This window comes from Vulpes lagopus, chromosome 4 (assembly GCF_018345385.1).
Source record: "Vulpes lagopus strain Blue_001 chromosome 4, ASM1834538v1, whole genome shotgun sequence".
NCBI classification, from domain to species: Eukaryota; Metazoa; Chordata; class Mammalia; order Carnivora; family Canidae; genus Vulpes; species Vulpes lagopus.
In genome coordinates this window covers 45,829,350-45,853,670 of record NC_054827.1, presented here as the reverse complement: position 1 = coordinate 45,853,670, position 24,321 = coordinate 45,829,350, and the positions used below count along the sequence as shown (strand labels likewise).

At 40.7% G+C, this 24,321-nt stretch overlaps 1 pseudogene; it reads left to right on the top strand.

Annotated features, from left to right (window-relative positions):
• Positions 1-810: 810 nt before the first annotated feature.
• Positions 811-24,321, top strand: part of LOC121488719 — a 28,063-nt pseudogene continuing 4,552 nt past the window's right edge.

Sequence of the window (24,321 nt, the reverse complement as noted above, 5' to 3'; positions counted from 1 at the left end):
ATACTACTTACTGCGGACTAGGACCTGTTCTAAGTGCAATACGTGTGTTAACTCATTTAATCCTAGCAAGTGGTTTCATTATCGTCCTATTCATTGATGGGAAACCAAGGCACAAAGTGGTTAAATAACTTGTTTGAAGCTAATAACTGGTAAAACTGGGGTTTACACCCAGGACCTATGGATTTAGGGACTGAGGTGTGTAACCTGAAGAGTAGCTGAGCCATATGAGTGGCAGGAGTGGGTCTTTGTCCGAGCATGGGGAGAGGTAACCTGCCATTGGCCACAAGTGTCCCTAAATGTACTCCTTGTACCTACAAGAAATGCAAAGTCCTGACCACCCTCTATCTGGGGCCACCCCTCAGGATTGTATTTGTCCTGAGTAACTTTGAGGGATAAGGAGATGTTTCCTCCTAGACACAGAGCCGGACTGTCTGCTCTTGCTCTAAAACTCAGTTTTCCTCTCTGGGAACACACTCATGAGTGTACAGGCTGCATGCTGAGGTCTTTGCGATGTTCCTGTGGAACGAGGTAGGCATGAGAACCAACATGAACCGACCTGAAGCTCTGGATGCTTCTGCCATGGGTAACCAAGTCTTAGGCCACTGACCCAGAAGCCTTGTGTCTTCTGCTGGCATCTGTGAAACAGGAACAGGCTAGCTTGTCACCTTCAGGTAGCGAAAAATCCCAAACCATGCTGTTTCTGACACACAGATGGCAGTTATAGAGCAGAGGGACTATGCTCACCTCTGAGCTTCCTTCCCTACTCACCATCCATGGGTCCAAGGGAGCATCATCCCAGTTCTCAGCGATATGGACAGAGATGGGATGCAGAAAGTACAGAGAGGCCGCAGGAAGGTAACAGAGACAAACACATTTTTCTTAAAGTGGTTCTGCTGTTTATGAACAAAACGGCAGGAAGCACACTGAAGTGTGTGTGCTTCCTTTCATAGTTCCCAGCAAAAGTGACCTCATCCCGGTGATTTTTTGATTCCCTTCTATTTTCATCTCTCATTTTTATGCCTTCTCTATACTTCATCATGGGTCAGAAAGTTTATAGTCATACAAAATCATTTTTCCCCTCGTTTTTTTGCAAGATCATGCGGAAACTCAGTGATCCGGGACAAAGCTACAGTTTTTAGATAAATTCCTCCCTCCAACATCACTTTATGTAGTCCTGCCTCAGTAAGCGGTCTAGGCTGTGGAAGGTATTACCATTTCACTAAATCTATTAAGTTTCCACTGCTAAGAGACATCTTTACTATACAACATGTCAGTTACACTAAACCCAGAATTCTTTCCTCGAATTCCCACTGTGTGAAATACATGAAGTACCCTCTTCCTCTTTTCTCCTCCTCCTCCTCCTCCTTTTTTTTTTTTTTTTTTGAACCTTCCCTTGACTTTTTTAGTTAACTGGAAATGAGTTCAACTGTTTTTGGACTTTTCTAATGCCACCAAGGGTGGCAAGTGTTAACAGTTGATAAAAGTTGGTGAGATTTCCAGGAAAGGGCACTTGGAGGTTGGAACCAAACTCGGAACACTACATTTTTTTCAGGTTGAATTTCCCTTAGGTCACCATAATACAAACTTCTCTTAACTTGAGCTGAGGTTATTCACCTGATAAAATCCTACTTCTGAAAGGTACCAATGCAGCTAGAAGGGGACATCCGTCATTTATATAATTACAACTTATTATTTCCCTTTACATGTCATCCGCTGAAATAATGAGCCCTGCTTTGGAAACAACCTCCTAGAATCCTTTTCAGGAAATCTTGACCCCCACCCCCATATTACAGGAGGGACAGTTAAATCAAAGTGTCTTTACATAGTGAAATTTTTCAATGACTCAATTGAGAGTCATAGAGAATCACCCAAGTGAAGTGACAATCAAAACCTCACATTTAATGTTTAACACATGTTAAAACATTGTAATGTTTTATGTTAATACACTTAAAACATGTTAGAGATTATATTCTAAATTGACAGTTGCTCAGCACCTATTAACATTTTGTTTGTGAACAAAATACTTTCAGAGGATTGACTGACACATACGTATTTCATTCTTTTCTACTGGTTTTAAAATCTATCCTTAAAAAAAAATCGATAAGCAAATAATGGACTCTACCTCAGCTCCCAGTCAGAGTCAGACAGTTTATGCTATTTTAATTTCAGTTCCGTGGATTGGTTTGCTCTGGCTCTTGCCCACTAATGACTAGCTTTTCTTCCTGCCAGCTATTTTGATCTATAGACATTGGTCTCATACTAGTTGCAGCCCTACATAGAAGCAGCCTACCTAGAATTTTCTGTTAGCTCCTAAAATTGCTTTAAGTTCTAATCCTTACAGAGAACTGTGGACACTGAGAAAATTAATGACATTCCACTTTAAGTTCAGCATTAGCACAAGTCTGGCCATCCCAGGCCCCTGTGAATAAGAGCTGAAATTTACCTTACTTCAGTTACAGGAAAAAACAAAAAACAAAAAAACAAAAAAACAGCTTACAGCTTAATGCCCTAGAAAGCCCCATATTAGAATGAGAACAGAGTTCAATGCCTTTGAAAGCCCCATATCAGAATGTAAAAAGAACTTGAAAAATTCCTCCACCCCTTCTGGAGGTCCCCTAGACCAGCCCATAAAACTAAGCTGAAACCCCCATTGGGGGTCCAAGTCCCTGCTCTGCTGTGTCGGTATACTTGGACCCAAGCTCAAGCTTCCAAATAAACTCTCGCGTGTTTGCATCGGTGTTGGCTCCTTGGTGGTTTCTCGGATATGAAATCTTGGGCACAACAAAAACCACCTAAGTGATGTCAATATCTGTATCAATAAATCGCTTTTTCTATCAAGAAAAAAAATCTATCCTTAAGTTACAGCATCAAAGACACATGTCTGAATGGCCTCAATTGGACCCAGTCACCCTCCTCAAACTATAATTTGATTTGATACTATTTGGATCTGAAGGATAAAAAACTCATTACTTTTGTTTATCCATCCATCCATCCATCCATGATTCATTCACATTTTTATTGAGCCAGAAATATGGTTGGCACACGGAAAATGATTATTAACAAAACCAAACAAGGAACCCAGTCTCCTGAAGCTTATGGGGCAGAGACAGACATTGATCAAGAAATCAGACAGGGAGGCACACCGCAAGAGACTCTTATCTCTGGGGAACAAACTGAGAGTTGCTCAGGGGAGGTGCGGAGGGGGGTGGGGTAAATGAGTGATGGGCATTAAGAAGGGCACTTCATGTAATGAACACTCTCTGGGTGTTCTATGCAAGTGACAAATCACTAAATTCTACCCCTGAAACTAATACTACACTAATTGGTAATGATCTTGGATTCAAATCAGATCTTGAAAGAAAAAAAAATCACATGAATGAATTACAGAGAGTTACAAAGTGAGATAACTGTCCTGCAGCAGAGATAACTGGGTCTCACAGGGCCCATAAAGGAGGAACATGACTTTAATGTACTCAATTGAGGTGCAGTTTAGAGAGCATTCTGGGGCCAGAATATGTAGGACCCTGATTGTAACCTTATGGACTTTGATTTTTATTCCAAAAGTCTACGGCTATAACACCCTGAACGTGCCCGATCTCGTCTGATTTTTATTCCAAAAGCAATGGAAAATCACTTGCAGAATTTAAGCACCAGGGCAAAATCAGATTTTAGTTTTACAAGATGGCTTTGCCTGAGGCATCGAAAAGAGTTTGAAATGGGCCCTGGGGGAAAGAGCCTAGTTCTTAGGCTTCTTGTGAATGTGATTGTTGTGGAGGTTTGTTAAGAATATTGTTTACTACATTTTGCAGTACCCTGTCAATAAGGACATAAGGGAAAAGTTGTCCCTCCTGACAAAGTACTGGGAATAAGTAGGGTAGGCCTGACCTGAGTTGCTATCATTTTTATCTTATAAACACTTGATAGATATAAGTATTTATGTATTTTATAAACACTAAGAAGATATTTAGAAATAATACAACTGATTATGCTCTCATATTCTTTTCTTTTTTTTTTTTTTTAATTTTTCTTTATTTATGATAGTCACACAGAGAGAGAGGGAGAGAGGCAGAGACACAGGCAGAGGGAGAAGCAGGCTCCATGCACCGGGAGCCTGATGTGGGATTCGATCCCGGGTCTCCAGGATCGCGCCCTGGGCCAAAGGCAGGCGTCAAACCGCTGTGCCACCCAGGGATCCCTGCTCTCATATTCTTATTGGCTTCCAGAAAAAGCTACAGCCAAGAGTATTGGACTCCAGGGTATTACATTGTGCTTCCCCCATTCCTAGTTTTATCTTATCTTATAACTTATTTTCCTGTGCCTTAACTTTGCTTTTGCTTATTCTTTTTTTAAGTACGCTCCACACCCAGTGTGGAGCCCAACACGGTGCTTGAACTTGTGATCCTGCGATCAAGACTTGAGCTGAGATCAAGAGTTGGACACTTAACCGACTGAGCCACCCAGATGCCCCTCTTTTTGCTTAATTTTAATATTATTTTGTACCCCTAGCACAAAACACTTGTAATACTATTACACTAAACACATGTGTAGCTACCTTAGAAGACATGTCTGACCAACAGTAAAATGTGTTGACAATACACCCACCACACACAAGGGCAAGATACTGGAAATGGTATGGGGGTATGTGGAAAAACTGGGGCTGGCAAGACTGGGGACCTCAAAATGGCCGACCCCAGGCCAGTAACCTTGCCACCCTACCTTAACTTAGCACACAAAGACCTGTAACCCTTGCCCTAATCAGAGTGCTGCCCTGCCCCCATCTGCCTCCCCCAAAAAACTCTTTATAGACCCCCCTACAGTTTGCTTTGCTGTGACTTCCCAGACCCGTAACTTCCCCACTCTCTTGCTCTCTCCCTCCCCTGTGGGCCACGGGACCTTGCCAGAGAGTGCATCCCATTAAAAGCCTGTTTCCACCAACTTTTGCCTGGCCTCTCTTCCAGTTCACTACCGATCAGATTAAACCTGACAAAAACCATGGTCCTTTTGTACCAAACTGCCACTTAAAGACTGTAACAGCTAATCTCTACGTTGTTAGGAACTATATCGTTCCAAGAGGTGTGAAACTGGCAGGGACATAAATTCCAGACATCATTCACTCTTGGCTTTGAAACGGGCTCATGGTATCTGGTATTAGGCTATGTTCTTTGGAATTTGTAGACGAATCTGACCACATCTAGCTTCAGATGTGGAAAAAAAAACATCTTATCTTATTTAGCAAAGTGATAATGCAGTGTTTTAAATACATCCCAGCTTAGATGACACACGATACTTTGCTCAATGGTTCCCGGGAGCCTCAGTCGTTGTGATTTGATAGCACGCAAAGTCAATGAGAAACAGACACGCGGAATTTGAAGCACAAAGGTACGGTCTTTCTGGATCTTCACATTTGTTTCAGTTTCTCACTAATGACTCTTCAAGGCCTTGAATACATTAGTCACCTTTTTAGGCAACTTCTATGATTAAAAGTAAGAGAAGAGCAAGTAGGATGTTACCTATGCATTTGGCTGAGTCTTCGAACTCTAAAGACGATGATGAGACCACCAGTCCATGCGGTGTCAAACTGAACAATGCAGCAGAGGCAACAAGAAACTGCTCGACCCAGGAGTAGGTGTGAGTGAAGGCTCACCGGAGGAATCATTCTATACCATAATCGACAGTCTGTACACGTCACTGCCTCGGGCTTGGCTCGGCTTCATCTGGTGCACATCTGTTGGTCTCACCCAGGAATTCAAGAAGGGCACTGAACACTAGTGATGAAACGGCTCTGCAAGGATATTCTGATTGTTCCATCACACGGGCCTCTTAACAATCCTAGCTACCCAAACTGCATTCTCAGTGTGTTGCTCCAAAACAATGAGGTGCCAACCTTTATCTGAACTCTTGAATACCACCTCCGCCTGTGGCTGTCCTGTTGTGGGGACACCTTTCGCAGCTGCATGCTTTCCCCGTTTCTCATTGTGTCCCCTGCCAAGTTTGGACCCCTAGAATACCTACCCTTGTCCTGTGCCCAGGCTTGCCGTGTGGGTGATTCATTCACATGGACATTCTGCTGTGGGCGTTGTCCTCTCAGGGCTCGCGATATTTACAGATATTTACATTCCTTCCCAAGCTTTGCTGTAGGCCAAATCCTTGCTCCTCACCTGGTCCCATCTGGTCTACCCAGACTCAAAAAAAAAAAAAAAAAAAAAATCACAACCCACAGTGAAAATAAAGGAAGAGCAGGTGGAGATTTTTCCAAGCCGAGACCCTGAAGACAAGAACTGAGGAAGACGGACTCTACGTTTACTGGTGTGAGGATGAAAAGAGATACTCAGGATGATGCATATTACACAACATCTCACAAGCTTTCCGTGCCTTAAGTATCTAGCCCGTTGTTCATTCCGTGCAAAACTGTGAGACGCAGGCACTCTTTCAGAGCAGAGCCTTCTGGGACAATATGGGACAACATGTATAAAATATGGGAATGATCACCAAAATGAACCCGATTAAACTCAAACAATGGACTTAATTTTTTTTCTATCATCTCCTTCCTAATCCCCATCTCCTTACAAAGGTGGTCAATGATTCATTATGTTATTATCTGTTTCTCACCGCAACATTTCTATCTACCTGTATCCATCCATTTGCTTATGACTGAAACCAGGCAGCCATATCTCTTTCTACATCTAACCCATGACCGTTCTAATTTAAAATATACTTTACATCCATCTTATTTTCTTCTCTATAGTCAGCACCCAGGTCACATTTATATGTCCCATTGTCATCTCTCACTAGAACTAATATCATTGCATTCTGGCTAGCTTTCCCACTTGTAACTCAAATCTTTTCAATTTTTTATTTATTTTTATTTTTATTTTTAAATCTTTATTTATTTATGATAGTCACAGAGAGAGAGAGAGAGAGGCAGAGACACAGGCAGAGGGAGAAGCAGGCTCCATGCACCGGGAGCCCGATGTGGGATTCGATCCCAGGTCTCCAGGATCGCGCCCTGGGCCAAAGGCAGGCGCCAAACCGCTGCGCCACCCAGGGATCCCCTTTTCAATTTTTTAAAGACGACTTTTATCTCTTTGAGAGAGAGCATGAGAGAGAGTGCATGAGTCGGGGCGGGGAGGGGCAGAGGGAGAGGGAGAAGCAGACGCCCCACTGGGCAGGGATCCTGACGCAGGGCGGATCCCAGGACCCTGGGATCCTGACCTGAGCCGAAAGGCAAAGGCTCAACCGACTGAGCCCCCCACACACACCAGGTGTCCCTAACTCTGTTCTTTTCTGAATCATTCCCAAACCCACAACAGGTAGCCTAATAGTGCAAAGCCCCAAACATCATTATGTTGTTACTTTGCTTATTAGTTCTCTTCAAAGTCTTCTCCTTGCACCTTGGATGAAATCAAAACCCTCTGAGCCAATAAAGCCTGGTGTGATCTAGTCCATGCTGACTTCTTTAGTCACATCTAATGCTGCTCTCCTATCTATTAATTATGTTCCACCTGCCCAAACTCAATTGCTATTAAGATTCCCTATGTAGGAATTTAGCCTTACAACGTTCATCAGATATGTTACTTCTTTAACGAGGTCTTCCCTGAACCTCTAATTTAAGCTACTTCTCTCCATTATGATATTTTATGGTACATTGTCATTTTCTTTCATAGCACCTTTCCCACTTTTCTTGGAGGCACTTGTTTGTATGAATATTTCTAAAGTGACTGTCCTCTGGATAGGCCGTGAGCAAGCTCCGTGGGAACATGGGTCTTTTGCTTTCTACTGTATGGCAATGGCTGGTACAGGGACTGGCACATCGTTGGCACTCAATATATCTGTCCAAGGAGTGAGTGGAAATTCTGTATCTCATAGTTTATTTGTTCAATTATTCAATAAGCTATTATCTTGTGTAAAGCACGGTCTTCACCTCATTGGGTACAGCAGAGACAGAAAGATGCAAAAGTTCCTGCTCTGGTGAAGCTTCTAGAGTGGGAAACCAGTAATTAGCAACAAATACAAAACATCACATCGCATTTTAGAAAGAGACGTGTAGCAAGGAAAAAATGGAGCAGGACAACGGAAATGAGGGGTGCCAGGGAGATGGGATTTACAGTTAGAATAAATGATCAATGTAGGCCTGTTACCTCTGGGAAGAGACTTGAAGCAAGTGAAGGCTTTCTAAGAGAAATTCAAGACAAAGAATTTTCTAGGCAAGGGAATGAGCTAAAATGAGTCTACGAGTGGGAACTTGTATGGGTTTCTGAGAAACAGTAAAGGAAGCAGCAGAGTGGTCAGGAAGGCAGACGTAAAGGTTGTGATAAAAGAGACAAGGAAGGGCAGACAGATCACGTAGGCCTTTTGGCTTTTATAGTGACTGAGCTGGGTGAGCCTTCAAATGGTTTCAGAAGAGTCATAGGATCTTACTTTTGCTTTAAGTGGATTGAGATGGCTGCTCCGTGTAGAATCTTAAAGTGGGGCATGGGGAAAGGCAGGAAAACCCCACACAAAAGGCTTCTGAAGAATTCAGTCAAGAGAAGACGGTCACCTGAATTAGGATCTAGCAGTGGAGATAATAGAAAACAGCTGGATTCTGGATCTATATTGAAGGTCAAGATAAAAGTTTTCTTTGCTGATGCACTGGATGGGGGGTTGAAAGAGCAAGGAATTAAAGACAACTCTGAGATCTGGGGGCTAACTGGGAAGACAGCCTTGCAGTCAAGTCATAGGGGTGAAGAAGACAGATGAGTATGTTTGGGAGGAGTTGGTGAGATCATGTTTATTTGCAGAAACTGGAGGAGAGGTTACATGAGTAGTTGGATATACAATTCAGTGGGAGAATGACGAATGTGGGAGGTGTCCACCTACAAACAGCCCTGAAAGGCAGGACAAGAGATGATATCACTCCGGACCTGGACCCCGGAGTGTAAACAGCAAGGACCAGGGCCTGAGCCCTGGGGCACTTCAGTGATCAAATATCTGAGAAAAGAATTTTCTTTATAGCCCATTCTGGGTCTGAATATAATGAATCTGTTTTAATTTTTTTTTTTTTTTTTTTTTTACTGGAAACGTAACCAGAAATTTTCTGAAGGGTAATGATTTTTCTTCATAGAAATATTTTTAAAAATCCCATAAAGACCTCATGTTTTACTATCGTTAATAAACAAGTAGTTGTCCAGTAAGAGAAGTCAAAATTCTTTTGGTTAAAACCAAATTAACAATACCTACAGTTACAACACACAATATTCTAAAGTTATTTCATCAGCGAGATAATATTGAAATTATCTGGAGTCATGTAATAGAACGGGAAGAATAAGATAGATAGTTACATCTATATAGTCTTCTGAATAGTAATAAAATATTGTGCAGCCATGTTCTATTAGAAACTAGAGGAAAAAATAATAGCAAGGTTGTGCTTAATTGTAGATTCAGGTGTGTTCCAAACAACTCTGAAGGCCAATCCTGGTTCTAGATAATTCACTGACCTGAAGGAATTTTGGGAAGTTGGGGTGGGTTCAAGGTTAACAAAGGAATTCAGGCCTTTGGGTTTAGTCAGTTCATGACCCCAAGGCAGCCACCACTGAATCAATGGGGGTAGAGCTACTGGAGAGGGCCAAATTGAAACTCCGGCTCCCTGTGGTTCAGATTATCACCCTGAAACCCAAGGAGCATCTGAGGCATGGAAACCACCCCGCTGCATGCATGCCGCTCAAGTGCGGGCAGTTTTAATGGGCTCTGAGGGAGATCACTTTCCTTTTGGAACTCTGAGGTCTGGAGTTTGTACTACAACACTTCTTTGTGCTGGCGTGAGCTGGGACAGCAAATGTTTATTAGCAAGGGATTCCAAACTCTTAGCTATCATTAAGCAATACCAAAACTATGTGGAATGTGATCTTAGTTTCTCAATTGTACAGTTATTTCTAACTATAATATCCTTCTAAGATTTTTTTTTGTTCTTCTTGACTGTTCTATTCCTGTTCTTTAGGAAATATAATGAAGATGGCAGAAAAATAGGAGTAGTTTAGAGTCCCACGCGGCTGGAGTTGGGGCCTGGCGTGACCTCTTAACTGGGTGTTAGAACAGGCACTTTGTCTAGGAACATAAACTCCCTAAGTATTAGTTTCTTCACCTGTAAAGTGGATTAATACTACTACACTCTGGGTTAATTTAAATCTTTTTTTTTTTTTTTAAGATTTTATTTATTTATTCATGATAGACATAGAGAGAGAGAAGCAGAGACACAGGCAGAGGGAGAAGCAGGCTCCATGCACCGGGAGCCTGATGTGGGATTCGATCCCGGGTCTCCAGGATCGCGCCCTGGGCCAAAGGCAGGTGCCAAACCACTGCGCCACCCAGGGATCCCTACTCTGGGTTAATTTAAAGGCATAAAATAACATAATACATTCTAGTGCTTAGCAGAATGCCTTATACCTAGTAGGTACTCAATAAATCACAGTCCTTTTTCTCTGTTGCTACCAATCAATCTGGGCTGCTGGGTCTTATTTTCATTCAAGACAATTTACTATTTTATCAGTCTTAAATCCTGACATTTTTGTGCATTCTATTGTTTCTAAATCAACTCTACTGAGATGTCATTTACATACGATAAAACATACTGAATTTCACCTAGGGTAAATTTTGTTGAGTTTTGACAAATTTATACACCTGGGAACCACTACAAAGATCAAGATGCAGGATCTTTACATTATTCTGATCATGTTTTCTCAGTCTTTTCCAAATCATTTTCTCACTTCAGCCCCAGGCGAAGGCAGTCGTTGCTGTTTCCTGTCACTATATCTTTATCTTTCTAGAGATTCATTTAAATGGGAATTCTAGAGCATGTACTCTTCTTCAGGTTTTTTTTTCCATTCTTTCTTTTTTTCATTTCATTTTTTCATTATTTTCGTATTTCTGTCGTTCGTTTGTGTGGTTGCGTACATCAGCAGCTCATTCCTGTTTACCACTGCGAAGTATTCCATTGTATAAACACAACACAACTTTTTAGCCCTTTGCTTGCTGATAGACATTTGGATTATTTCCGGTTTTCTGTTATTATAAATAAATATCATCTATCTGCAAGCATTTATGTGCTTTGGTCCTATATTTTGACCATACAGATCTTTGGAAATCATAAAGATTTGCATACTATGGATCAAGATCACTTACATACAAGTTTTTGTGTGGTCCTGTATCTTTGTTTCTCTGGTAAAGGCAGAGGAGCATAATCGCTAGGTTGTACGGTAAGTACACATAAACTTGACAAAGAACTGCCCAACTTTTTTCCACCATAGTTGTACATTCCTCCCCTTCAGCAACCATACTTGATATAGTTTATGATTCAGCATGACTGGGCCACAGGGTTCCTGGAGATCTGGTCAAACATTCCACTGTGTCTGGGAGGATGCTTCTGGATGAGATTAACATGAGAACTGGTAAACTGAGCCTAGCAGATGGCACTCCCTGCTGTGCATGGGTCTCACCTTGTCAGTCGCAGGGCTGGATAGGAGAAATAGGCTGATCTTCTCTCAAGCGATGCAAGCCAGAGGGGCTCACCTCCTGCCTGCCTGGCTGCTGAGCTGAGACACAGGTCTTTCCTGCCACTGGAACTGAGACCTCAGATCTTCTTGGACCTTGAGCCACAGGCTTTAGGACTAGAGGTTTTGGTTCTCAGGCTTTCAGATGGACTAGGATTGGCTCTGCTGGGTCTCTAGCTTGCTGACAGCAGAACCTGAGAATTCTTAGCCGGCCTAATCTTCTTGTATGTGGCAGAAGGTTTATTCCTTTATTTTGTCAATACTGTATTTGAAGAACAAAAAATTTTAATTTTACAAAGTCCAATTTATCATTTTTTCCCTTTTAGTTTGGACTCTTGGTGTCCCTTCAAAGAAACAGCAAACTCTGAAGATTATCTCTATGCTTCTTTCTTTTTTTAAAAAATTCTTTTTATTGGAGTTCAATTTGCCAACATATAGCATAACACCCAGTGCTTATCCCATCAAGTGCCCCCCTTCAGTGCCCATCACCCTGTCACCCCAAACCCGCAGCCAACTCCCTTTCCACCACCCCTTGTTCGTTTCCCAGAGTTAGGAGTCTCTCATGTTCTGTCTCCCTCTCTGATATTTCCCACTGATTTTCTCTTTCCCCTTTATTCCCTTTCACTATTTTTGATATTCCCCAAATGAATGAGACCATATAATGTTTATCCTTCTCTGATTGACTTATTTCAGTCAGCATAATACCGTCCCCATCCAGTTCCATCCACATCGAAGCAAATGGTGGGTATTTGTCTTTTCTGACGGCTGAGTAATATTCCTTTGCATACATAGACCACAGCTTCTTTATCCACTCATCTTTCGATGGACACCGAGGCTCCTTCCACAGTATGGCTACTGTGGACATTGCTGCTATACTCATCGGGGTGCAGGTGTCCCGGCGTTTCACTGTGTCTATATCTTTGGGGTAAATCCCCAGCAGTGCAATTGCTGGGTCATAGGTTTATGCTTCTTTCTTTTTTTTTTTTTTTTTAAAGATTTTATTTATTTATTCCTGAGAGATAGAAGGAGAGACAGAGCCAGAGACACAGGCAGAGGGAGAAGCAGGCTCCATGCACTGGGAGCCCGACGTGGGATTCGATCCCGGGTCTCCAGGATCGCGCCCTGGACCAAAGGCAGGCGCCAAACCGCTGCGCCACCCAGGGATCCCCTTTATGCTTCTTTCATACAAGGTTTAAAGATGTGGCCTTTATATTCATGTTTATGATTAATTTCAAGTCAAATATTGCATAAAGTTCATCCTTTTTCGCAACTGCAGACCTAGTTCTACTCCTATTTCTCAAAAACGACTTCCCCATCAAAGTACCTTGTCATCTTTGTCAAAAATCAACTTGCCACCTATGAGAGTCCCAGTCTATCCCTTAATATATGTTTCTATCCATATAAAAATATCACACTGTCTATATCACTATAGCTTCACCGTAAGTGCTAGTGTAATTGAGTTTTGTAATCTTATATCCGATGAACTTGCTAAAGTCTCTCTATTTCTCTCTCTGTTTTTTGTTCTATTAGTTTTTGCTACACTGCTTAGGATTTCTACATTCTGAATCATTTTCAGTTTTTTTTTTTTCAGTTTGTGCTTCATGTATTTTGAAGCTCTGATACTGAATGTGTACACATTTAGGATTGTTGCATCTTCTTGATGACTTAGACCCTTTATTCTTATAAAATGTTGTGACCTCATTTTGTCTGATTTTAGTATAGCCACTCAAACTTTCTTAGGCTTAGTTTTGCATGATATAGCTCTTTCACTTATTTTATGAGGTCTGCATCTTCTTATTAATGTGGATTCTTTGTAGACAACATATAGCTGTGGTTTTTTATCACCTTTTTTAATTGGTGCATTTAGACACCTATAATTCCATTTAGACAATGGAACCATAGACATGGTTGGATTTAGGTCTACCATATTGATATTTGCTTCATGTTTATACTGTCTTTGTTCATTTTTCTTCCTTTTAAACCTTATTTTAGAGTAATTGTTTTGTTCAGGATTCCATTTTATTTGTACTATTGGCTTAAGTATACCTCTTTGTATTTTTTAAAAGTGATAACCACAGCTCTTATTCAAGGTTATCTTTTCAGTAACATTTGTATAGCAAACAGCCTTAGAGATAGTCTCTTTCTCTAAAGCAGAGGGCTGGTTTGTTTGCAAATTCGTATAATAAAGATAACAACTACCTCCAGGGCAAATGTGGGGCCTATTTGCTTGCATCCCAATTATAAAGGGTTGTGGTTTCTTCATCTCAACTGTGATATACATTTACTGTATATACTGCTTCCACTGAGATCTGCCTCTATTTTGCCCCCATGACATTTGTGGGGAAAGAGGAACTGATTCAAACGTGAAACTCATGCTGTTTCCTGTGGCATTATAAGAAAGTTCATAGTCTTTGTTAGTCTTTATAAGAGAGAGATAACAAGGGAAAAATCCAGGAGATTGAAGGTCCTGAGACCCTCTCTGAGTAAGACATCAAACTGATTTTTTAGCTTTATCTCAGCCTACAGAATGCAGATAACTGGTCAGATTCAGCAATAGAAATGTTTTAGACAGATGCAGAGAAAAAAGACCCATGGTTACAAAAATACTCTGCCACAATCTTCATAGTATATAGTATCTGAAAAGATAAGCATGGGGCAAGGCAGTGTGATATGGAAAGTGCTGGATAAAGAGAGACAGATGATCACAAATAGGAAAGCATAGCAGTGAGATGGCTGGAGAGGAAATCTGGTAGGAAGACTGGAGGGATATATTCATTGTAAGTATCCTCAGGTACTAGGGGAAATTGATGAAGTTTTGGAATACAGGTGAGGTCAAGAGCCTGGAGCCGACAACCAAGAAAGAATTCTTGAGACGTCTTTAGTGCAAAACGATGACGTAATTAAAGCACAGGGACTGGACCTGTGGGCAAGAGCAGCAGCTCCCCAGGGCCTGTGAGGGGTGGCTGATTATATGCCCAGGAGTTGGGGGAGGTAAGCTAAAGGCAGATTCCATCGGGATTTTCATAGGCTAAGGAGAACCTCCCAAATACTGGAGGCCTTGCCATTGTCAAGTTAAAGACTCATTTTCCCTCTAGCAAGACATTAACATGAAGACAATTGGAAACTTCCTGAAGAATGTCAGACATATCCCACTCTGGGTGGGGGTTGTTTGTGGGTTATCAGCTGTGGTTTTGTCCTCAGCTAGCCCTGCTCCCTCGTCAAAGTGACTGATAGAAGGAGTAGCTTAGGGGAAAAGAAAGAGGGAGAATTTGATCGGAAGGGGATGGAGGGTGCTTCATGGTTGTTCTGGATTAGAGTGGGCCAAAAAAGTGGTATTTGTGTGAGATTGGGAAGGTCGAAGCGGAGCAGGAGATTTTTCATCTCTAGTAAAGTCATTGTGATCAGACATGGTGGGGACAGCTGCAGAGGAGCTCTTAGGTTCCAGCTCATTCTCGCTTCCTCTACTACATATCCTGTTCTTCTTCCTGACTGTTGGTCCACTGATCAACACCAGCACCTGACCCACCACCAGATGCTCAGCAGCAGCCCACCAGAGTGGCAACGACACAGAGGCATGGCTCACCTTAGGCTTCCCTACTTGCTTGCCTTCCTTCTCACTCCCACCTGGGGGGGGCGGGTGTATGTTTGAACTTTTCACGTTACTGGTTGGTGACTATGCATTTGATCTTTTAACTGCTTTCCTGGTCCCCACTTTCCCTATCCTCCCACAGTTACGGGAGGTGTAATTTTTATAACTGAGCCCTATCCCACATTTCCTGGAGGCCTTATTGCCATAATTAAACACTGACTGTTACTTGGTTTTAAAAAAGCTAGTATTTATTTTTTTATTTTATTTTTTTATAATAAATTTATTTTTTATTGGTGTTCAATTTGCCAACATACAGAATAACACCCAGTGTTCCTTCTATCAAGTGCCCCCCTCAGTACCCATCACCCATTCACTCCCACCCCCTGCCCTCCTCCCCTTCTACCACCCCTAGTTCATTTCCCAGAGTTAGGAGTCTTCATGTTCTGTCTCCCTTTCTGATATTTCCTACCCATTTCTTCTCCCTTCTTCCCTTCTATTCCCTTTCACTATTATTATGTTGGACCCTGGCTCAGGGGTGCCAACGTGTCCTGGTGGATGCCCCAGAGATTCAGACCCCAGACAGGCAGATGCAATTAGCAAGAGGGTTTATAGAACGTTTGCGCAAAGGGCTCTCCGCCTCCAAGGAGGAAGAGAGCCTCGATTAGCAATTACAGGTATCTTTTAAAGGCAAAAGAAAAAAACCCGCTTAAAGACAAAAGAACCGCGGGAGTCGCATAGCATTCAGGTTATCGATTTCTCAGGTCAACATGAGCCTATTCAGGGACATTCCAATCAGGGAGTGGGGGGAAATGGTTTTCTTATCACAAACAGAATGCTTTTTGTTGCTAAAACTTCAGGAAGGCTGCCTCTGGATTAGGGCTGATCCTACTTACGGGGGGGGGGGGGGGGGTTTCTTCAATTATATGGTCTCATTCATTTGCGGAATATAAATAATACTATTTTATTTTAAAATATGCTCTTTTCTTAATTCTTCATTCTACTGCTTCTTTATGAGAGTTCAGAAATGCAACAGATTTCTATACATTGGTTTTGTATCTTGTGACCTTACTGAATTCGTTTATCAGTTCTACCATACGATCCAGTAATCATTACTTAGCCAAAGAATATGAAAACACTAGTTCCAAGGAAAGGGAAATATGCACCTTATGTTGATTACAGCATTGTTTAGAATCACCAAATTATGAAGCAACCCAAGTATCCATCAATAGATGATAAAGAAGGTGTGGTATGTATACATCATGAAAAACTATCCGGCCATCAAAAAGAATGACATTTTGCCATTTGCAACAACATGGATAAGTCTAGAGAACATAATGCTAAGCGATAGATGTTGGCCTGGTGAGACTGGGGACCTCAGAACGGCGGACCCCAGGCCAGCAACCTCCCAATAACGCTGCCTTGCTGCCCTACCCTAATTTAGCTTACAAAGACCCTTAACCCTTGCCCTAACTGGAATGCCGCCCTGCCCCCATCTTCCCGCCAAAAACTCTTTATAGATCCCCCTGCGGTTTGCCTGGATGCGACTTTCCCAGCCTGTGACTTCCCCACTCTCTCGCTCCCCTGCTGGCCAGCCAGCGGAACCTCGCCCCAGAGCCCGTCCCATTAAAAGCCTGTTTCCACCGACTTTTGCCTGGCTTCTCTCTTCCAGTTTACTACCGATCGGATTAAAACCTGACCATATAGGTCAGAGAAGGACACATACCAGATGATTTCACTCATTTGTGAAATTTAAGAAACGAAACAAAGGGAATAAAAAGACAAACCAAAAAATAGATTCTTAACAGATAGTGTCCAGTGATGTGGAGAGTGGGGAGATGGGGGAAGCAGGTGAGAGAATTAAAGAGCATACTTATGATAATCACTGAGTAAGAGATAGAATTATTGCATTACTATTTATGTACTTGAAACTAATCTGTTTCTCTATGAAAGTGCACATTAACTATACTGAAATTAAAATTTTTAAAAAAGGAAAAAATACACTATGTATTTAAGCCAAACTGATTTAATTTTTGGTAAAAGTAATTAAGAATTTTATAAGAAAAATACAATAAATATATTTTGATGTATTTGTCACATACAAGGGCATGTAGTTACCCACTATATTTTTCAAACAAACTTTATTTAATTATTGAAGGAGATTGAAGAGTCTGTTAAAAAACAAAGTTCAACCAAATTAATATAAAGATCAAAGTGGCTTCTCTATTCACCAATTCATGAATCAAACAGCATCCCCTCCAGCAGACAGAAAGATAGAAAGGAGCTCCAAAGAGCTGTATAAAATGGGAGAATATTTAAAGGCACAGGGCAATAGGGACAAGGAAAGAGTGGATGACCACATCTTTCTGTGGAGGAGGGAGGGATCTATCAGGCGTATTACCTCACTAGAGCTGACCAGGAAATTCTAGACTTACTATCTTAAAATTACAACCTTGGGACAGGTCGAAACTAGTTAGATTAGGTATTAAGTCTTGGTTTGGTGATATGAACTTAGCACAAGTGTCTCCATTTTGGTCCTGTTGTCTCTTGTTTCACAAATTACCATGAGCGATCTTAAACACACACACACACACACACACACACACACACACACAAACAGCCCTTAAAATCCAACAAAATACTTTTTCTTTTTACATGTTTGTCATATGTGTGACATAAATATAATTTTGTGGAATGATGTGATCTTATCTTTAAACACATTTCTTAAAAGCAATGCAAGTGAGCATTGGCATTCACTAGAAATGTGGAATTTGAGTGACTCCAGTAATACTTAATATTGACCTCACTGAAATGGGTTATCACACAGGTTCTTTTAAAAAATCCTTTCTTCCAGGATTTTTATGCATCTGTTGATGCTGTTTTGCTGATGTTGAGGAGAGAGAGTTGTGGGTTGGAGATCACGTTTGGAAGTTATCAGCTTAGAGATGGCATTTAAAACTATAAGACAGGTTGACACCTCCAAGAGAGTGTAAATGGAGAAGAGATGCTAGATGGAGCTCTGGGACACTCAACATCACACACACACACCGCTCTCTATGTTTATATCCTAAGCATATTTATATCATGCATATATCATAAAATACATAGACATACAAAATAGAAATGTATGCATATGTATAATTTAGGACTACTATTTTGACTAAGGACAAATGGGCAGAAGTAGCATGATTACAAAGAAGGTTTGTGTTTTGAAATGCACGCTTTGGTAGGCCATATTGTTACTAAAATTGGGCCATAAGATGAGCTCTGAAGCTCTGAATCTTTCAGGGGTCAAAGTAAAATGGGATCTACATTGTTGAAGCACAAAGTGGTTACGTGAAAGCAACCAAGCACAGGCTGAAGGGGAGGCCGGGGTAAGAGCACGAGGACCTGGTGTCCACTTTGTACTAGCAGATAAATATTTTTAATATCTCCTTAACTTGTATCTTAGGTGAGAGTGCATGGACTTTGTCTTTTACATTTGAGAGACCTGAAGAACTTAAATGACGATGTGAATAAACTGGCTGCCTCAAACCTTTGTCCATTTATTTACTTATTTGTTCACGTATTTTTTTACTTCTTACATTTTGGTGCAGCAAGGTGGGGCACTAATCTAAGACAAAAGGTGCTGGAGGGGCAGCCCCAGTGGCTCAGAGGTTTAGCGCCACCTTCAGCCCAGGGCGTGATCCTGGAGACCTGGGATTGACTCTCACATCGGGCTCCTGCATGGAGCCTGCTTCTCCCTCTGACTGTGTCTCTGCCTCTCTCTCTCTCTCTCTTTCTCTCTCTTTCTCTCTGTGTCTCTCATGAATAAATAAAATAAGAATCTTAAAACAAATGGCGCTGCTGGAGGAAGGAAGTTCGGTGAGAAGATCAGGTTAACTGTGAGGAGGCACCTGACATAAGGGGGTGCCATGGAAATGGGGTCCATGGGAGCCAGACTGGGGAGGGATGTCTGAGCAGAAAAACCAGACAAGAGATTCATCCTATGTTGCATGAAGCCCCGAGGTACATAGTGATGTGGATGGAAGTGTTACTAAGAGAAATAGAAAGTATTTTTTGAGAAGAGTGAGAGTAAAAAGTACATTTCTACATATGTTGAACTTGAGAAACCAGCCATTTCTGCCCCTCCGGTAAGAACTGGGTTGGGGATCAACATTTTCCATTGATGAGAGTATGCACGATGGCAATTTAGGAAATCCGTCCATCACTACATTTCAAATATTAGACGAGTTCTGCATTTCCTGAAGTTGCTGCCCGCCTCTGCATCCTTGGTGATACCCACGGCTTGGAGGGTGAGATGCCTGCATGTACCTTAAAAGTCTGTTTATGGTCTGATCAATCTCTGTCTTAAGCTCTATCTGCCATTCCATGCCTCGCTCAGTCTGTTTTGATGAAATCTGACACACCCCGGCACAGTCTTTGTGATTTTCTGCATGTTGTTTGACTTGCTTAAGATGTTCTTGTCCATAAAATGACATATTCCTTTTGCTTAAGTTCATGCTGCATTGATATGGATATGTTGTTCATTGATGTCAGACTGCAGCCTGAAAATAATTCTAAAAGAGATCTGAAAGATCTGATGAAAACAACTTAAGTATAAAATAGGTTAATTTGCCTTTTCCAAGGAAGACTTTAAGACTTCCCTTGTAAGGCACAAGTCATGCTAGATTGTGGCAGTGAGTCTACACGTACATACAAACCCCAGAGGTAGATAGATTGCTGGGTAGAATTTACTCTTGTCCTCTGTTTATAGCTATCTTTATGAGATGGTGTCTTTTTAGGCAGCCAACATCTTTCATGTGATTGATATGACCGGGAATATAGAAGTCATGGTTTATTAATCGTGGTTGGGAGAGAACTAAGTAAAACTTAACCAAATAAAGGAAAGTCAATACACTTGATGTCGGGCAAGCCAGACATACTCATCTGTTTTCAGTTAATTGATAATTTGATCACCCAAGCAAATTATGGAGGAAATGAGGCATTCTCTAGGTTAGACAATAATACAAAGACTGGTTGAGATGCTTCTCTTAGATGGTCCCGTTCAATTGGAATCACGGTGTGTGAGATCTCAAAGCAACCTCAACAACCAGCTGAGGCAGCCTGATGATTACTGGGAGCTCACATACACAGCAGAGACAGGCTGCCCCAAGCTCAAGCCACTGTTGTATCCGCAATATAAAGAGATTAAGGGTTTTCCCAGGTTGATGGTTAGTGATGAAAATGGAACTTTTTGATAATTTCTTCCCACTATTCTAATTTAAAACAATAACAACAACAACAACAACAACAACCTCCCTGGATTCTATTCAGTATCGGTGGCATATAAGTGTTCATGAATGTAAAGTGTATAGAGGAATATGTTCACAGCATGGACACAAGATGCAAACATTACCTCATAAAACTTACCTATGAAAATGCTGTATTTTTGCACATTGATGAGGTACACTAGAATGATCAAACCCCTTTTGCAAAATATCAATTGGAATTTATACGATCTACTAATTAGTTTATAAACTATTTTAAAATCGAGTCTCCTACGTCCAGGCCTATGGGTTGGAGTTCAGAACCAGGTGGTATTCTCAGTTATATACTGCTAAGTTAAGAGGTGAATTCCTGAAGGGTAGTTTTAAGGGGTGTATCTCATTGCTTTTCATCAAACATTGATTACTGAGGTATCATCACATAAAATGGATAGATCTAACATGAATTATAAAGTCGATGCACTCGCATAGCCGTCACTCAGACCAACATCTAGAAAGTTCGTAGCACCACAAACTCTTCCCTAGGCCCCTCCCATCATTACTTTCCTCCCCAAGGGAATCCCCATTCTGATTTCAAGCACAGTAGAGGATTTTTCCAGGTTCCACATTCATTTAAATGGCTATCATAAACAAACCTGCTGTGAGTGTATAGACACGTCCTTGGAGTACAGTACTGAGAGGAAAATGGTTTCATCACGGTTGAGAGCTAGTAGTTGACAGCCTGTAACTAAAGTCAGTTTCCCAAGACATTTCGCCAATGCAGATTCCCAAGAGCAATGCACAAGGTGCTTTATTGCTTCAAACCCTCACTCACACTCGTTCTTATCACACACATGTGTTTCGTATTAGTGTCCTCCTGAGCCAAAGGTGGTATTCATTGTGGTTTTAATTTGTGTTTCCTTGATGATTAATGATATTGGACATGGATAACCATGTAAGTATATTCCTTTGTGAAGTACCTGTTCATATCTTCTGTCCATTTGTCTGTTAGATGGTCTTTGTGAAGGTTCTTTCTATCTTCTAGATAAGCATATGCACGTATGTAATATATACCAATATAGATAGTATTTATACATATAAAATATGTGTATTCCTTCACACATTCCAACTCTCATAATGGTGTCTTTTGATGAACCTAGATGGTCATGATATTAATGAAGCCCAATAGGTGATTCCCATTTTATGGTTAGTAATTATTGTGTTCTGTTTAAAAATCCTCACAAGTCCCACAGACACTGTTGTGTATTTTACTTTAAAACTGTAATGTCAGGAGATCCTTGGGTGGCCCAGTGGTTTGGTGCCTGCCTTCGGCCCAGGGTGTGATCCTGAAGTCCCGGGATCAAGCCCCACATCAGGCTCCCTATTTGGAGCCTGCTTCTCCTTCTGCCTGAGTCTCTGCCCTCCCCCTCTGTGTCTCTCATGAATTAAAAAATAAAATCTTAAAAAAAAAAAAAAAAAAGAAAACTGTAATGTCTTACCTTAAAGTTTTAAAATTAGAATTCATCTGGAGTAGTTCTTTGGATTATGATGCAAACTAGGGGTCAAGGTCAGCCCCCACCATAAATATTCAACTCATCTTGCACCATTTTTTGATAAGAAGCCCTCCCTCAAGGGCCCCCCAGACCATAAGACAGGTAGGTCGTATATGTGTGGATGTATTTCTGAATCTCCTATTCTGTTCCAGTTCTGTTTTACTCAAATTTCGCCCTAATGCCATACTGTATTATCACTGTAGTTGGAAAATCCTCCAACTTTGTCTTCAAGAGTGAGTTAGTCATTCCTGATTCTGTCTTCCCATATATATTTTATCTATTTTTATTTTTTATTTTTAAAGATTTTATTTTATTTTTTTTTAAGTAAACTCTATACCCAATGTGTGGCTCGAACTCACAGCCCAGAGATCAAGAGTCACACGCTCTATGGAATGAGTCGGCCAGGTGTCCCTCCATAGAAATTTTAAAATCAGCTTATCATAGGACACTTAGTAGGATTTTTATGGGGATTACATAGAACCTAAAGAACATTACTAGGAAACTGGTATTTTAAAATACTGAATTCTCTTATCTATTCCTCCATTTATTTAGATCTTAAAAATTTTTGTCTTTTGCTTTAACTTTATTTTGCTTTTTTTAAATGAAGTTGATTTTTTGATGCTATTGTTAATGACGCTATTTTATATTTTTTATTTTCCTACTTTACATTGCAAACATACAGAAGTAATTGGTTTTTATCTATACCGTATAATAAGCGAAATTGCTATGCTCACTAATTCTAGAAGTTGATTTGTAGATTCATTTGCATATTCTTATACAAATTCACATCATCTGCGAATAATAGCAAGTTTACTTGTTGCATCATTTGTATGCTTCTTAAATTTTCATTTTGCTGTATCATATTTGATAATCCCTTCAGCAAAACACTGACTAGCAGGAGCCGTGGTCTCGACTTTATCTCAGTCTCGGTCCCTGAAGGACAGATTTCAAATTTTTTTTTTTTGTATTTTCTTAATGTTCAGTTTATTGGGTTGTATTTCAGTGCAATGCAACTGCATTGCACTTTTTTAAATAATAAATTTAGTTTTTTATTGGAAAGATTTCAATTTTATCTCTTCAAGAACTGTATTGACCTGGATTGTTTCAAAATACACTCTTTATCCAATTAAGGAATGGTATCTCTATTTGTAGTTTTCTAGGATTTTGTCATGAATGGGTGTTGAATTTTGTTAAAAGCTTTTGTCCCTGTATCTACTGGAATAATCGTGGTTAATTTTCTTTATTTTGTCATCACGTGTTACTGTCCTTATAAATGACTGCATTTTATTTGCTAATATTGTGTTTACTCACTAACTTTTAGCTTATGTTCATGAGTAAGACTGGTCTCTACTTTTTCTTTCTTGTAACTGTCAGGTTAGTATAAAGGGGTAGTTTATCCACATTTTCTATTTTGTGAAGAATTTTTGAAGATCAGTGCTATTCTGTCAAAACTCATGGCATCCTCTCCTTTTGGTGAAGCCATTTGGGCCTGACTCGTTCTTGTCATTTAATAGACATAGAACAAATAACATAGAATACTTTTTCTTGTTGCCAGTTTTGTTAAAAGTTTCTCAAGAAACTTGACTGTTTTGTCTAAATTTCATGATTTTTCATGATTTTTTTCTCCTTTTGTTTTGTTTTGTTTTGTTATGTTTAGAGAGAGAGAGAGAGAGAGAGTTGGGAATGGTCTGGAGGGGCAAAGAGAGAGGGAGAGAGAATCTCAAGCAGACTCCCTGCTGAGTGTGGAGCCTGACATGGTGCTCCATCTCATGACCCTGAGATCATGACCTGAGCTGAAATCAAGGGTCAGATGCTCAACTAGCTGAGCCACCCAGGCACCCTAATCCTTTTACTTTCTTAAATAGACTTTATTATTATTATTATTATTATTATTATTATTATTACTATTCATTTTTTAGAGCACTTGGAGGTTCATAGCAAAGCTGAGCAGAAAGTACTGAGAACTCCCACATACCCGACATTCCAAAAAAAAATAAATGCACAGCTCCCCCACTGTTGACATCCCACACCACAATGAAACGTTTAGGATCATCAATAGCGAACATTAGCACATCCTCACCCAAAGTTCATGGCTTACATTATAGTACACTTTTGCTGTTGTCATTCTATAGGTTTTGACAAATGTATTATGACCTTTATCTACCATTGTAGTATCTTGCAGAATAGCTCCACCGCCTTAAAAATCCCCTGTGCTGTGCCGACTCAGCCCTCACCCTCCAACCTCTGGCAGCCACTGACCTTTTCACTGCTTCCAGAGTTTTGCCTTTTCTAGAATGTGATACAGCTGGAATCACAGAATGAATCAGCCTTCTCAGAGTGGCTTCTTTTCATTTAGTGTGTTTTAAGCTCCGTTCTGAGGTGTATATATGGTTATGAAATGTGTCTTTTTT